This window comes from Mauremys reevesii, linkage group 2, assembly GCF_016161935.1.
Source record: "Mauremys reevesii isolate NIE-2019 linkage group 2, ASM1616193v1, whole genome shotgun sequence".
Taxonomy (NCBI): Eukaryota; Metazoa; Chordata; order Testudines; family Geoemydidae; genus Mauremys; species Mauremys reevesii.
This window is the reverse complement of record NC_052624.1, coordinates 56935828-56950886: the sequence shown is the minus strand read 5'-3', so window position 1 is coordinate 56950886 and position 15059 is coordinate 56935828. Positions and strand designations below refer to the sequence as shown.

Sequence of the window (15059 nt, the reverse complement as noted above, 5' to 3'; positions counted from 1 at the left end):
GTGCATTCAGAAATTCCCCCTCCCCCATATATTTATGCCCTGAATCTGTGAATAATGCTGTATCACATTGGTTAGGGGTTTAATTGCTAATGTATAGAGTAGCAGTGTTAATTAACACCCTTATCTGGTTTCCCAGAAAGTGCACCTGGACTTGGAAGGATGATGCTTAATTCAATACTGTGAATTCATCCTTGGATTCCCTGTGCTGTACCACTGTGAACATATGTCCATGTGTCCAGTGATAGGACAAGAGAACTGTCTGCACATCTGTAGTTAGTGATTTGTGTAAATATATCTGGAACATATCTTAGGTTATCTGAGCCTTGTCCTCCCTGCATGAAGCCTGTTTGTTCCAGGTGCATGAGATTAGTTCATTAGAGAAGATAGGCAATTAGGGCCTGATCCCACAACTATCCAAGGCAGTGAAAAGATATCCATTAAAATCTCTTGAGATTGGATTGGGCCCTTAGTAATTATTTTGAGGAGGATTTTCAAAGCAGTATCTAAAAAGGAGATGGGTCTTTTGGAGGTAGGTAAGTTAAATTCTTGTTGTTCTTCCAGTATTACTATAATAATTGTTGCTTGTAGGGAATCAATCTCAGTTTAGATTTGCTGTGAGTGCTCCCTGTAGGGGCTTATGTATCTTTTCCTAGAAAGGTTATATAAAAATGTGATTCATATCCATCAACCTAATGCTTTGTATAGACTATGGATTTCAATGAGAGCTATTTTCTTTGTTTCCAATGGATCTAAGTTGCTACCTGATGTTCAGCAAGTTAAGTCAATTTTGTTGTTGTCAGGAAGTTATAATTTTCAAGATGAGATCAGGGGTTCCTTCTGTTCACTGTAAAACTGCTATAAGGTTTAGTACCACCTGCAGTAATTTCTTCTGCTCTGTTGATTATTTTGCTCTGTGCATAGTAAAAAATAGGTGCATTCATGCTCTTCTGGAAGATTGTTATTTCTTCACCTGGAACTCTACCAGCCTACTTGCCATTGTTCTAAACAGTTATGTAGTTTCTGTACTGTTTTATTTGTTCAATTTATCATGATACACCTCTACCCCGATATAATGCTGTCCTCAGGAGCCAAAAAATCTTACTGCATTATAGGTGAAAGCGCATTATATCGAACTTGCTTTGATCCCCTGGACCGCTGCTTTACTGCGTTATATCCGAATTCATGTTATATTGGGTCACGTTATATCAGGGTAGAGATGTAGTTTTAGTCTACAGATTTGAGAACCTCCCCTGGTATATTTAGAAATAGCACAACAATGAGCTCAAATTTCTCTTTCCAATATTTTGTTTATTTTCTGATTATAATTATTTTACACTGAAAGCTGCTTTTCAGGCTTTGCACGGGATTATTCCTTCATTGGTTTTCAGGGAAACCTTTTTTATTTATATCCCTATAAAATGTTGAAAATTTGAATTTCCTAAGATTGAAATCAGTGTTAATGAATTGTATCAGAGGGGTAGCTGTGTTAGTCTGGATCTGTAAAAGCAGCAAAGAGTCCTGTGGCACCTTATAGACTAACAGACGTTTTGGAGCATGAGCTTTCGTAGGTGAATACCCACTTCGTCGGAGGCATGTAGTGGAAATTTCCAGGGGCAGGTATATATGTGCAAGCAAGAAGCAGGCTAGAGATAATGAGGTTAGCTCAATCAGGGAGGATGAGGCCCTCTTCTAGCAGCTGAGGTGTGAAAACCAAGGGAGGAGAAACTGGTTTTGTAGTTGGCAAGCCATTCACAGTCTTTGTTTAATCCTGAGCTGATGGTGTCAAATTTGCAGATGAACTGAAGCTCAGCAGTTTCTCTTTGAAGTCTGGTCCTGAAGTTTTTTTGCTGCAGGATGGCCACCTTAAGATCTGCTAGTGTGTGGCCAGGGAGGTTGAAGTGTTCTCCTACAGGTTTTTCTATATTGCTATTCCTAATATCTGATTTGTGTCCATTTATCCTTTTCTGTAGAGACTGTCCAGTTTGGCCAATGTACATAGCAGAGGGGCATTGCTGGCATATGATGGCGTATATTACATTGGTGGACGTGCAGGTGAATGAACCGGTGATGGTGTGGCTGATCTGGTTAGGTCCTGTGATGATATCGCTGGTGTAGATATGTGGGCAGAGTTGGCATCGAGGTTTGTTGCATGGATTGGTTCCTGAGTTAGAGTTACTATGGTGCAGGGTGCAGTTACTGGTGAGAATATGCTTCAGGTTGTCAGGTTGTCTGAGGGCGAGGACTGGCCTGCCACCCAAGGCCTGTGAAAGTGTGGGATCATTGTCCAGGATGGGTTGTAGATCCCTGATGATGCGTTGGAGGGGTTTTAGCTGGGGACTGTATGTGATGGCCAGTGGAGTCCTGTTGGTTTCTTTCTTGGGTTTGTCTTGCAGTAGGAGGCTTCTGGGTACACATCTGGCTCTGTTGATCTGTTTCCTTATTTCCTCGTGCGGGTATTGTAGTTTTGAGAATGCTTGGTGGAGATTTTGTAGGTGTTGGTCTCTGTCTGAGGGGTTGGAGCAGATGCGGTTGTACCTCAGTGCTTGGCTGTAGACAATGGATCGTATGGTGTGCCCGGGATGGAAGCTGGAGGCATGAAGGTAGGCATAGCGGTCGGTAGGTTTTTGGTATAGTGTGGTGTTAATGTGACCATCACTTATTTGCACCGTGGTGTCTAGGAAGTGGACCTCCCGTGTAGATTGGTCCAGGCTCAGGTTGATGGTGGGGTGGAAGCTGTTGAAATCGTGGTGAATTTTTCCAGAGTCTCCTTCCCATGGGTCCAGATGATGAAGATGTCATCAGTGTAGCGTAGGTAGAGAAGGGGCTTGAGTGGATGAGAGCTGAGGAAGCGTTGTTTCAGGTCAGCCATAAAAATGTTGGCATATTGTGGGGCCATGCAGGTGCCCATAGTGGTGCCACTGATCTGGAGATATATATTGTCATCAAATTTGAAATAGTTGTGTGTGAGGATAAAGGCGCAGAGCTCAGCAACCAGTTGTGCTGTGGCATCATCAGGGATACTGTTCCTGACAGCTTGTATTCCATCTGTGTGTGGGATGTTTGTGTAGAGAGCCTCTACATCCATGGTGGCCAGGATGGTGTTTTCTGGAAGGTCACCAATGCATTGTAGTTTCCTCAGGAAATCAGTGGTGTCACGGAGATAGCTGGGAGTGCTGGTGGCTTAGGGTCTGAGTAGAGAGTCTACATATCCAGACAGTCCTTCAGTGAGAGTTCCAATGCCCGAGATGATGGGGCGTCCAGGATTTCCGGGTTTGTGGATCTTGGGTAGTAGATAGAATAACCCTGGTTGGGGCTCTAAGGGTATGTTGATTTGTTCCGGTGTTAGTGTAGGGAGTGTCCTGAGTAGATGGTGCAGTTTCGTAGTGTATTCCTCAGTGGGATCTGAGGGAAGTGGCCTGTAGAATTTGGTATTGGAGAATTGTCTGATGGCCTCCTTTTGGTAGTCAGACCTGTTCATGATGACAACAGCACCTCCTTTATCAGCCTCTTTGATAATAATGTCAGGGTGGTTTCTGAGGCTGTGGATGGCATTGCGTTCTGCACGACTTAGGTTATGAGGCAAGCGATGTTGTTTTTCCACAATTTCTGCCTGTGCACATCAGTGGAAGCATTCTATGTATAGGTCCAGACTGTCATTTCGACCCTCAGGAGGAGTCCATGTGGAGTTTTTCTTCTTGTGCTGTTGGTGGCAGGGTAACTGTGTATCAGTGGGTTGTTCAGTGTTATCCTGAAAGTATCTTTGAGTCGGAGACAGCGAAAGTAGGCTTCCAGATCGCCGCAGAACTGTATCATGTTAGTGGGGGTGGCAGGGCAGAAAGAGAGTCCCCCAGATAGGACAGACTTTTTTTCTGGGCTGAGTGTGTGGTTGGATAGATTGACGATATTGCTGGGTGAGTTAGGAGTACCACAGTTGTGGCCCCATGTGGCAGGTAGGAGTTTAGACAGCTTACAGTCCTTTTTCCTTTGTAGAGAGGTGAAGTGAGTAATGTAGATCTCCTGTCTTATTTTAGTGAAGTCCGTTTGTATGGAAGAGTGGTTATTTATGAGAGTCTCCAGGTTGGAGAGCTCTTTTTTGATGTTTTCCTGTTTGCTGTATAGGATGCTGATCAGGTGGTTCCTCAGTTTCTTTGATAGAGTATGGCATAATCTCTCACTGTGGTCTGTGTAGTATGTAGATAGCAGTGGATTTTTTACCTTTAGTCCATCCGGTATGATGTCCATCCATTTGCATTTGGAAAGGAAGATGATATCTGTCTGTATTTGTGCAAGTTTCTTCATGAGGTTGATGGATTGCTGTCAGAAGTCAAGCAGGTGAAACAGGTTGCTTATGCCCATGCTTTATAACCATCTACAGCACCTTCTACGAAAGTGCTTCTAAACACAGTGGTTATTTCAAATGGAGGCATAGACCCCTTTGGAAATCTTAGATATTGTTCCGTGGACCCCTCGGGGTGCCCAGACTAAGTTGAAAACCATTGTTCTAGCACATTGTGCTGAGAGCTGTAATATGCGTAAATGTCCATTAATCATGTTAGCCCTTTTTAAAATGTGATGGCCTCAGTGTTGCCAACCCTGCAAGTTCAAAACTCATGTGATCGGCATAAAAATGTTTTCAACTCTGTGGAAATGGCCCCTTTTTGTGCACTGGGATTTCCAGAAACCACCTGGAAATGCACAGAACTAAATACATGCACAGGGTGGAGCCTCCTCCTCTCACTTCTGAGGGCTGATGATGACCCTGCTTCCCCTGCTGCAGGCCAGTCCCCTTCCCCTGGCCCTGAAGGCTGTTCCTGATCTCTGCTCAGCGCCCTCTCCTCTTTCTGCCCTGGAGGCCCGCTTGCAGCTCCCTCTCCCTGCACACTGTGCCTGGAGCGGTGCAGAAGAGGGGTGCTAGTGACGGGAGGGTCTCTGCCACCCCGTGCCCCTTGGCGTCTCCTCGGTGCATGGAAGCCAGGAGGCTGCTAGGAGCTGCGCCTGCAGCTGGCCCATGCTCTGCACGGGCAGTGTGCAAATCCCCGGCCTCTGCCACCCCCCTCAGCTCAGGCTGCCAAGAGCAGCAGCTGGCAGCAGAAGGCAGAACTGCAGCACCCGTTTCGGGTCAGCACGGAACCTGCGCGGCCGACAGAGGCAGCCCGACGGGCTCCGGCGGGACCCGGGGGCTCGCGGAAGGCAGTAGGACGAGGGGTGGCACATTGCGCGGCCGGGCTAGGCTCCCACAGGCAGCGGGGTGGTGTGGGACCAGCCCAGGGAGCAATGTCTAACCAGTTCGTGCTTGGCCGAGCCTGGTGCAAAGGGTGTGCATGGGAGAGCCGGGACTAAGCCCAACTGCCTGGCTGGGCTTTCTCCAGCCACCCTGGCCTGGCTAGTTTTACCATCACCAGATCAGAGCTTATGTGGTGCTGAGTCTTCGTCTCTGCTGTGTCCCGCGCCCCGGTTGTGGAGTTCAGAGCACGCACTCTCCCAGGCACGGCAATGTAGGGATCACCTGTGGAGTGGTGAGTTCCACTCCTACTAGGGATCTTGGTGTGGTGAACCTGCATTTAGTAAGGAGAAGAGACCTCTTCTCTCCAGGTTCTCTGAAATGGAGGAATCTTATGCCCAGGTTTCCCAGGGAATGATGGGTGACTAGAAGACTGTATTTTTCTAATAAGTGACTGTCAACTTCTTTTTCCTGCTTAGGATTCAGAATGAGAAGAGCCAGAAACTTGTCCTGTCCATCTCCTTTTTGAGATTATATGTTCTTGCCTAGTGTAAAAACTAACACAGCTACCACTCTGAAACTTGCCAGGTGTGTTTCCTGTAAGTAGTAATGGAACAAGTTACTGATTAAATCAGCTGAGAAATCTGCGTTATTGAGTCAGGGAAGCAGTGTTTCTTGCAGGAGAGAGCACCAGACTGGGACTCAGAAGACATGGGGTCTGTTCTCAGCTCTGCCGCCGACCTGCTGTGAGAGTGAAGTAACTTCACTAGCCTGTGCCTCGGTTTCCCTATCCATAAAATGGTAAGAATGAGACTTTGTAAACTGATTTTCAGATCTACTGATAAAGAGCTAGGAATTATCTTCTCTTATACGGTACCCTATGTGGACCTAAGCCAAACCCCCAGATCTGAACAGCCCCAAACTTTGAACAAATATTCGAAGTTGGGGTCAGGTTACAATCCAGGACTTGGATCCAAATTTCACAGCTGAGCCCTATCTTTGTCTTTCCCGAAGAAAGTTCTAGATGCAGACATTCCTGAACGAGAATGTTTATTAAAAAAAATCCTATTTGCACTTAGAAATTTTGCAAAAATAGTTTTCGTGCACATAAATAAGCACATATATGTTCACAAGTGAGAGTGCACAAATATTTTTCACACAAGTGACTAGTCAATGCAAAACTACATACAAGTGGAAACCCATGAGGAGCCTTTAATAATATAGATCTTAAGGTTACATTTTTAAGTTGTCCTATCATTTGAAAACCCACATGTAAAACTGCAAAACCCCAGCAATGCCACTGTAAAAAAGGAAAACAAATACAAAACTGCAAAGAAAACCTCAGAAATTAACCATTTAAAATGTATGTATAGCAATCCACACATCATTTAAAAATAAGTAAATAACATTCACAAAAGAAGGGAGAGAACAAGATTGGGGCCCTGACCTGATGGATGTGAAGGAGTCAGGCTTGTGGAGAAATAAGGAACAGGATTCTCTGGTACCCTAACCCAAGAGAGGCAATACTTAGTGGAAATGGAGGAAACGTGTGTGGCCCTGACTGTGTGGAAAAAGGAGGCAGCAGGAAAGAGTGGGACTGAAACAGGCACTAGGCTAAAGGAAGACTGGAATGAAGAGGAAAGCCACAGTGGGAAGTGATGTCTGGGAGTGACAGAGAGAGCCTGTGGTAAGGAGGCTCCAAAGCCACCCAGGGCTTTTTTTCCATCCTGTTTAGTGTGAGACCTGACTTTTTCCCACAGGTGTAGCTGCAAGGATTTCACTTCTGTCATCTTTACCAGAATACCAACTTTACGGAAACTGAACACACCATGCACTCTGGTAAATGTGGTGCTTCATCTAAGGTTGGATTCCTGACTCAACCTTCTCATAAATATTTTGACATTCTGGAGGTAAAAAACAAAACAGGGTGGAAATCTCATGAATAAAAAAAAGTTTTACAAGATTTCTGGTACCTTCTCAGGCTATATGTAGCACAAGGATCTCCCTCAGTATTTTGATGCTTTCCATACCAGAAACAAGATATGCAGAGATGCACAAAAGTGAACACTACTAGAAACTAATGTATCTCCATATTTTACATTCAATTCAAACTACACCTCTACCTCGATATAACGCCACCCGATATAACACGAATTCGGCTATAATGCGGTAAAGCAGTGCTCTGGTGGGGCGGGGCTGTGCACTCCGGTGGATCAAAGCAAGTTTGATATAACGCGGTTTCATCTATAACACGGTAAGATTTTTTGGCTCCCGAGGACAGCGTTGTATCGAGGTAGAGGTGTAGAAGAAAATATATATTTAAGATGCATATACAAGGCTCTACATGCACTAACACATAAATAATATGGTCACGTAACCCCAGCAGCATTAAAAAAATCAGATAAGAATCTGGCCAGCCAACTGTCTACAAAAGCCTCTTGTCCACCTATTCATAGTTACAGGAAGTTTATATCCTCCATGGTCTCCAAAAATCCTGTCAAACCTGTATGAGTGGGTTATTTTATCTGAATCACTTCATCCCTGATCATAAGCATAAAGCCCTTTCATTTTTGTTTCTGCTCAGTTAATTCATTTTTGGTATTATAAATATGTTTTAAAAATGAGCACCATTTATTTAAAAAAAAATATTTGGCCCTCATTCTGTGCAGAAAGTAATAGTGTATGGACTAAATTGAGCAATAGGCCACGTGCTCTGCTAATATACAGGGCCTAATCCTACTTTTACTTTATTGCTTTCATACTGGTGTAACTCCACTGGCTTCAAGATTTCCTGTGATACAAACAGGAGAAGTCTCAAGCCCCATTGTATGAAGGAAATGCTGGGAACCCTTTGTTCAATATACCGCCATACATATGAACACACAAAGAACCAGATTCATAGTTGCCTTAAGGGAGGCATAAGCCCCCGAGCAAAGATTCTCTTCTGTCCTGTGCAGAAGACTGCTATGCCGGAACTGCATCTCCTCTGTAGGAGCCCTCCGCTCAGAGGGCATTCTGGAGAGAGATAAGTGGCCAACATATTTTTACAGCTCAGCAATCCTGTGCCCTGGCCATGGGCCATATAGGCCACTGCAACTGGAGCTCAAACTCAGCCAGCCTTTAGGGCTGCCATCATCTGTACACAATTGTTTTCTGTGAATAATAAAGAAAGGCTTTTTTTTTTTTAGCATGGTCTTACCTTGTTTTTCTGGAGGATTTTTTGCGGGTTTCAGAGATTCATATTGTTAGTTCTCATGCCCTACTTATGGTGGGATTTGAATCCTTGACAGACTTCCTTTCTCCAAAATATTAGTCGTTGGAGTTTAACAGGGGGTTAATAATAACAAAAACACACACAATCCCGCCCTCACCCCACAAGGAGAATTTTAAATAGTCTGACCCAAAATCCCTTCCCCTCTCAAGAGTTCAACTTTCACCTCCTTGGCTTTTGTGATGTCATCACTTCACTAGTTCTTCAGTCATCATAAAGTATTTCAGGACACAAGATCTGATTTTCCCCCCCTAATATAAATAAAAAACATACGGCGGGGGGACCCTTGAGAAAATAAAACTGAAAGCTTTCCAGACCTTCTCTATACATCATTATGAATGAAGAAAGAACAAAAGCCCGCTCCCCCCCCCCTTTTTTTTTCTCACTTGTAACCACCAGCAAGTATCAGTTGATGGGTATGTTATACCAATATAATAAAAACCAGCAGGATCTTATTAAGAGGGATAAGGCAAAGATGCCACATTTATTGTAAATACCATAACAAACCAAAAGATAATGTTTTCCTACTTATTTCTATTACTACTTATTCCTTATACACACACACACACACACACACACACATATATTTATCCACACAATCATTCATTTAGGTTCTGTATAGATGTTATAGTTACCAGCCTAGATGTTGCTCATGCCAAGTTACTGGCCAGGTATCTTGGTCATGAGGATGGAGCCGAGTCTGTGTCAGATGCATCTGATGCTCCTGGAGGCTGGCAGCAGAACCATAGACTCAAAGTTCTCAGTCTTTAGAGTCCAGTTTTATAGGAATTTATTCCTATGTCAGTTCATGAGAGTTGCTTCATTTTGCTGTTGCTAAATCAATCAGCAGGTGGCTGGCTCCATGTTATTAGATGTTTTGTTTTTCCTTCCTTTGAGGTGTGGTGGGTGGATTCCAGTTTGCCCTCCGGGGGTCATCTGGTTGATCCCACTTGACACCTTCTTCAGCCGACACTGAATTCTTCAGGCTGGTGACTCCCTAACCATTCATTTACATACATTCTCTATCTTAATCACATTTATTTCACTGTCTCTTTACTTTTTGGGGTGTTACCAATTTATGTGAGACTCCCTGTCTTTTAACAAGCAAAGATAAAGTGAGATGAAAACTTACAGAGGGTGGGGGTCTCTATCTATACATTATAACAGCTACTGTTTTGGCTTACTTAGAGTTAATTAATGTTTAGCAAGTTTTATACAAAGTATTTCTTTCAGATTAACAAGTTTTATGCCAAGTATCTCTTTGAGCAGGCTTCACACAGATACCGCTGGTGGCTTGCAGGTTAGAGGCTAAATGTTGGGAATCACAAATTTACTTCTAACATAAACCTTAAGTTATAAAGTATCAATTAACAATAAATCAATAAATCATTTCTCATATAAACCATGTTTAATATAAACCTTCTTTAATATCCCTCCAGGTAGAGTAGATGTTTAACTGAAGTTAGAACAAAATTGTACTGGAAACCTTGGGGAGAGTTTAAAATGTTCACTAAAGACCAGGATTGTCTATTACAAGTGGAATCCTCAGGTTTCACTGTATTTAATATGAAGAGCAAATAAAACACTAGCAGAGGGGGTTAATTGAGTGGGGGGAGGGGTGAAATCTATACTTGCTGATCTAGGAAAAAGTAGAGGATAAAAAAAGTTGGAAAATAGTGCTGTGTTAGCACATACGATATAACAGACTGCAAAATAAAGTGTAGTCTCCAATTTCTTGACTCTTCAACCAATCTTCGACCAAGGAAGGCAGAGTACATTTCAGAAATAATCATAATATTTATTATGTTGCATGGTAAGGATGGGTGAACTTGTTTGAACTTTGATCTCACACAAACATAACGTGTTTGACTATATTAAACATTAGTAGATGCATATTCCACTTAGGACAAGACTTAAAAAAAGACTAGGGGTTGAAATGAACCAGTGAGAGCAGTATTGCCAACTCCAAACATTAAAAAAAAAAGCCCCCACAATAATGAGATGAGCTTAAAAATCAAGAAATGTTTTAAAATTAATATATTTGGAGTTCTTTTTATTTGCCTTCTGTTGTTTGAGCCTTTAGGGTGCATTTGGGTCACCTTTTCAGACTTTTCTCTAGCTCATGGGGACAAGAAACTTATTTTTTATGTAAATGAAAGCTGAGTTTCTCACATAATCAGGCTTCTCAAAAAGGTGGGACTTTAGTAAATCCTCACATATCACAAAACTTTCATTAAAATCACAAGAATTGGCAACCATTAGAGAAGCTGAAAAGGAGCAAACTAGAGAAGAAGGAACAGAATATATATTTTTAAATATTTTAAAATACACACACACACAGTGTAAATCTAGATTAGCTCCATTGAAGTCACTAGAGTTACTCTGGATTTACACTAGGATAAGGAAGTGCAGAATTTGGCCTTTACCAGCCTACTCTTCAAAACAAAACCCACAAAAGAAAAGAGAGAGTATTTCTAAAGCCCAAACAAAGTTAGAGGAAAAATGTAATAGAGAATATTGCCATAAGTCAAAAACCACAATTTTAACTGCATATAGTAAAAGTGAAAAGAGCCTTAAAAACCAGTCAAAGCAAAATGTTAATTCTAATTGTTCTATTTAGTTGTCCTTGATTTGTGACAGGTTTGTTATTATGCAGATTTCCTACATGCCACTTTCCATGGGGGTGTTTACCAAGTGAAGTTATGCAGACGATTTCCCCTCGCATCTCACGTCTTTATTCCTAATTATGTTGGCCCTGTGTTCACTCAGGGTAATGTTACAGTTGTCCCCAAGTGTTCTTGATTTGGGACCAGTGACAAACTAAATCATATAGTTTATGCAGAATATTTAAATAAAAAATCATAAAAAGTAAATCCTGAGATGCTGAAAAACAGGGTTGGGCTTGCTTATTCCTGCCAACAGATGTTTACCTGTTTATTGGCATTGTTCCATTACATTTTTTAACCCCTTTTTGATTTTCTTGTTCTGTCTTTAGGATTTAGTTGTTCAATAATTTCACCTGAACTATATGTTTCCTAATAAAAATGTACCTATATAACTACCGGCATGCTGCAGTCCATGGGCTGCAACCAGATTCAACCGGTGACAGCTAGACTGGGCATTATTGTATGCTATGGTATTTGTATTGCACTTGGATGTTCTGCCTATGAAAGTGCAGAGCTGGTTTTATTGGTACCAGCAGACCCCCACTGGCTAATGTCCCACAGTGGACTGAAGAGTACTTAGTGCAGAGTGTCCTGAGAAGCCACCATGCCCATATCTGAAGTCTTGAATGCTGGGACAGATAGCCAAGGAAACTAAGGAATCACTGTGGATAGTGTGATGGGATCAGGGAACTCAAACCAGGTAGTCAGGAGGACAAGGACTCATGGTGTGTATCTAGGATGCCAAGCTCAGACCTTCACCTGTGATTGCAGTCACTGGGCACTTGCTCATGAAAATTAAGGGAACAAAAATGATCAGCCTGATTGCCACAGGGGTCTGTTACCAGTGTATGACCAGCACATACAGTATTAATCAATTCTGCCCCTCGTTAGAGTGTGATTATTCAGAAATGTGTGCTTCTACTACTGTATTCATGGATGATGCTCTCAGGATCTTAGTGATCTCTGTCCATAGAGGTTTGGAATCCAGGATATAGTGGACATTCACTGCAATGTATTGTTTGTTTGGGAACTCAGTCATCTCTGCATTGGCTATAGGCCATGAGGACTCCAATCCCAAGATCACATACCGTGGTAGCTGGCTCTTCAGGTTTATGCCTTATCTGTTTTGCACTGCCTTGGGAAGCTAATGCCAATATCATTGGGAAAATGGCCCTTAAAAAGTTATCAACTTTCAGACAGTTTTGTGTCTATGGAGCATAGAGGTCCACTGGGAATCTAAAGGAGTGGACAAGGAGGCCTCTGGGACCAAAACCACACTGCACTTTTTTAATGACAATAGTGGGAGGTGGGTGCAAAGGAAACAACCTGCAGGAAATAACTGGGCACAGTGGCTACCTCCTTCCCTCTGGTTATGGAAAGGGAGAAGGCACCAGTGGGTGCCAGGACGCAGACAAGGAGAGAAGCAGGTGGATCTTGTTCTTAATAAAAGGAGCTGCTGTGCTCTAAAGAAAGTTGGTAGAGAGATGCAGGGATAATGTTTACTTGGGTGAATGGTTCAAAGCCTTGGAGCTTCTTTGCAGGGCAAGAGAGGATTCAGATCAGAGTCCATTTTTGTTTGGTTTGTGTCTAGACTTGAGTCTGCTGAGAACTAAAATAAATAAATAAATAAAAATATTCTTGGGGCGGGGTAGCCCAGTGAACAGAACACTAGATTGGGAATACTAAAACCTGGGTTCTGTTTGCAGCTGTCACTGACCAGCTGTGTGACCCTGGGCATGTCACTTAACTTCTCTGTGCCTTTGTTTCCCCTTCATCTGTGCTGTCAATTTAGATTGTAAATGTGTCAAGGCAAGGAATGTCTTTTACTGTGCAATTGTTCCATGTGTAACAAAGTGGGCTCCTAACCTCAGTTAGGGTCTTTACATGCTACTGTAATACAAATAATAAAATAATGAAAAAAGGATCTTTTTATTGTTGAACCCACCACCAAAAAAATGTGGTGCATTTCTCACAATTTGTTCCTGCACAAATCTTGGCCCTCCCACAAGAATTATCTGGGGTTATCTAGATAGGGCTAATCATATAATAGATATAAGAGTTAAAAAACCCAGTGAGATGGAACTGAGGAGCAAGGGCAGTGGCGGAAGAGAAGTTAGATTGTTGCTTAGTACAGGTCTGACTGCAATATTCACAAATAATGTAGCTCCCATTGCTGAGAATGTGAATCCAATCACTGACTGTCTCATGTGACTTGGAAATCTTCCTTTAACCCAGTGTTGATGTGCAGGGTTCCTAGAAACAGGATTACTTGTTGTTTTGTTTTCAACTATTAGTGTGAAACATTTGACTTCCTGAATAGAGACAGTATTCAAGGGCTTTCCTTTTTCTTTCTTTCTTTCTTTTTTTCAGTCTGGCTTGTCCCTTCTGTAGCTATCTACCCGAAAAGTCAGTGCACATTTTAATAAATGTCACTACAGATCCATGCATGGATTTTTGGCCTCCAGGTACTATATAAAGTGTTCTGAAGAACAGCCCCTCTGCCTCACTTCAACAAGTGCTACAAAAATCTTCAAACATAAACATTGAATAGCCTTAAATATCAGAGGGGTAGCCATGTTAGTCTGAATCCACAAAAACAACGAGGAGTCCGGTGGCACTTTAAAGACTAACAGATTTATTTGGGCATGAGCTTTTGTGGGCAAAAAAAACACTTTTTCAGATGCAACTGAATTGAATAGACTTGTTCATTGCAATGTGATGCTTTCTGAATCTGCGGCTGGCTTTTTTCAGAGCCCCTGTTCTGATCTAGCATACCTCTATAACATGGTAAAGACCCGGTTTATTTGAAGTCTGCTAAAAAGAGATGGTAATTAAACTACCACAAACATAATGACACTGTGACAATTAATAGTCAAACAGAATCAGCTGAGAAAGCAGAACTGATTTCATGCTGACTGCAGCTCCCACCTATTGCTGACCACAATAACCTTTTTGGGAAAAGTCACTTCCATCAGTCAGGCCACTACAGGGCACTGGCCGCAAGGCAGCAAAACAGTACTTGGAATAATTCTTTGCAGATGCCAGGAACCGGAAGTTTCAGGAGGAAAAATGAAAGCCATTCACTCTTCCAATGACACAGGCCTTTGATACCACAAAGTCATTTGGGCAGAGAGCTCCAAGGTCAGGAAGGCACGTAAAGATTGGTGATTAGAGAAATACTATATCAGCAAAGTGTGGCAAGCTATTAAAAGAAACTGTAGCTTTTATGATTGTGTTGCTGAAGCTTCCCCAGGGCTATTTGCATTAGATATTGAGTTAAGCATAACTTATTTAGTCCCAGCATTCCAGAAAACATTTTGATGTCAGCTACTGCAGGAAAGTAAACACGAGGCGAAGGAGGAAACAGTACTGATCCCAAACAGATAAAATATTGTAATTTAATTTTTTGAACCCATGCATTTCAGAGCATTAAGAATGAGGAATTTTTAAAAGGCTCTTTTAACTTTTTTTTTTAAAGGGTGGAGGAATGAGGGAAAGCTTTTAGACATTTTGTTGGGTGGGGGGAGAAGAGAGAAACCAAGTCATGATTTATCATCAAATGTACACTAGTATCTGCCAATACATTTACTCTTATGAAGGATTTTATGCACAGCTATAGATCTCTTCTAATTTTATATACTTGCGCACACATAGTATTTTTTAATTTCTTTGTCCAATAGCTCTTCTGCATGCCTGCTGATGGGGACATACAGCAAGTAAAAAGAACCTCTAAAATGGAATTGCAGTTTGGTGGAGCATGTATGAGGAAGGAGATCCTCCTTTTTGGATTGTGCTGGCAAACACTAATTGAACACTGTGTGCGGTACTTAGAGAATAAGAAGTAGTCCATTACAATGTTGTGCACAAAATCTGGTTGGATTCAACGCACAGTGTTGGGGTT

At 42.2% G+C, this 15059-nt stretch overlaps 1 protein-coding gene across 1 annotated transcript in view; it reads right to left on the bottom strand.

The window, feature by feature from the left end:
• The window catches only part of HDAC9 (histone deacetylase 9), a 666736-nt gene that overhangs the window by 187257 nt on the left and 464420 nt on the right, over window positions 1-15059 (bottom strand). The gene's annotated exons all lie outside the window — the stretch shown is intronic.